The sequence below is a fragment of the Pongo abelii genome, chromosome 16 (assembly GCF_028885655.2).
Source record: "Pongo abelii isolate AG06213 chromosome 16, NHGRI_mPonAbe1-v2.0_pri, whole genome shotgun sequence".
In the NCBI taxonomy this organism is placed as follows: domain Eukaryota; kingdom Metazoa; phylum Chordata; class Mammalia; order Primates; family Hominidae; genus Pongo; species Pongo abelii.
In genome coordinates this window covers 85,508,281-85,510,584 of record NC_072001.2, presented here as the reverse complement: position 1 = coordinate 85,510,584, position 2,304 = coordinate 85,508,281, and positions in this window count along the sequence as shown.

Below are 2,304 nucleotides of genomic sequence, written 5' to 3'. Positions count from 1 at the left end.
ACACAGGTCTCCTGGCTCCCATTCCAGTGCTTCTCCCAGTATGTCACGCTTACTGAGGGAAAAGTCTGAGTAGTGTGGACAAGTTACAAAGCAGGGTTCTCAAAGTGCAATCCCCTGACCAGCAACATCGGCATCATCTGGGAGCCTGTGAGTCATACAGATTCTCAGCCTTCACCTCAGACCTCCCGAATCAAATTCTGGGCCTAGCAAGCTGTGTTTTAACAAGCCCTCCAAGTAACTCTGACACATGCTCCAGTCTGAGAACCAGTGCTGAGATTTCAGTTGACATTTAAATAATATATTTCCTTTTTGAAATGTTTAACTACTTCGTGATTTACAGATAAAAATGCACACTATTCATCTTGAGTCTCATGTTAAGTAAAATTTGCAAGGCATCATTTGGGTAATTAATTTTCTTCCACTTCGCAGTAGATACAGAAATTCTTAAGTCTTTCTGAATGTATACACGGTTATTTTAGGATTGGGATTCTCAAACTAAAGGTGAGAGAACTCACAAAAAAAAATCTATTTAATTTTTTTAAGAGCATCCGTATAGTGTTCATTCTGGGCAGAATGTTGATGGACAGAGGAAGGAGCTGTTTGCCTTTCAAACCCAGTAGGGACCAGAAAGGGAGGAACGGAGTGTCTTTACCAGCTCAGAGATCTGGGGCACTTATAAAAGTACTTTTAAGGAAAAAGGATTGAATCAAACGGAAAAGGTTGTTTGAACATCAGATTTAGATGTTTCCTTTTTTATTCGCCCTAATTCAAAAAAAAAGTGACCTTATGAGCTGTCTAGTTGTGAGTTTTTATACCCCCCTCCCTTCTTTTATCTTTTTTTTTAAGAAAATATCTAGAAAAATCAGTGCTGGGGAATTTTTCTGTCGTGTATTTCATGTGAGATCATTGAAAATACACACTTTTCATTTCATAATACTTTTTCTTTCAAAGGCATTTTCTTTTATTCAAACAACTTCACTTTTGAGAATGTCAATTACAGGTGAATTCATTTAGCTGTTTTCAGAGGCTTTGAAGTATTTTTTTTTAATTGCCAACCCCACCCCCAGTTCTTCCAAATTGATAGGATTTAGCATTTGGAATGGAGTTTGATACAGAAAAAGTGGTGATCACTGGTCAACTCTTTCTCTGAAAAAGGCAGAAGTACTGTCAAGTCTGAGACCTCCTGGTCTCTGGGCTTGTCTCTTTGAGAGCTAATTTCCTCCCCTGAAAAGGTTAAGATTTCCTAAGTAATGTGCAAGGAGCCCTACTCATATGTAACCTGAATTTGCCAGTCTGACAAGATCACTGGCCTAATGGCCCTGTTAATGTAGGACCTCTAGCCCCTTCCTCCCACTCCCAAATATTTCAGGGGGCTCCTGAGGGTGTCTCACATAGGCTCATGATCAAATCTGCTTTCTCTGGGCACTGTTCTAAAGGGGCACCACTGCTCCTACCTCTCCCCAGCCTGTGGCTTCTTCACTGTTTCTCACCCACACCCCAGTCCCTACCAGCTTTTGCTATCCCATGCTGCTGCCAGAGCTGTGGAAATGGACTTTTTTTTTTTTTGTCTTTTCCCCTTTGCACTGTATTGGTGAAGTCTCAAAGCAGTGGGCCCTGTGTTGCAAGGATTTATGGAGTTTTGAGTGAATTGGCATCTTGGCACTTGCTCTCTATTAGAATCCAGAGAGGTGTCCTTACAGCCCAACTTGGGACAGGTTCAAATAGTATCAGCTATACTCAAAATTATTGCTCCCTTCTGTTACTCAACCAATTGTTTGCCACCTTCTCATTGTATCTGTTTCTCCCAGAAGGTCCCTCAGAATCCCCAACAAATAGACTTTTTTAGGTCCTGTCCCACCAACCCATCAGGCAAGCCCAAGCAAGCCTGCACCTCGGCAATAAACAACCTGAGGTCTCCTAAACCCGTGCGGCTCAAATTTGGCTGCAGATTTGAATGACCTGTGGAGCTTTAAAAATCACTGATGCCTGGATTTCACTGCCAGAATTTCTGATTTAATGAGTTTTTGGGTATGGCCTGGGCATCAAGAGATTAAGAGCTCCACAGGTGACTCTAATGTGGGACCAACTTGGAGAACCACTGCCCTAAGTACATGTCCTCTCATTTATCACAGCCATCCCACTAAGTGGCTGCTGTTTATTACCCAGTCTCCAGAAATTGAAGCCCAAAGAGATGGAGTTACCTTTCCTAGGGTCACACAACCTAGTAAGTAGAGAAATATATCACTTAGAACTCTGTTCGACTGCATAGGACAAAAACCCAAGTAAGAGTCTTCAGCAAGATGT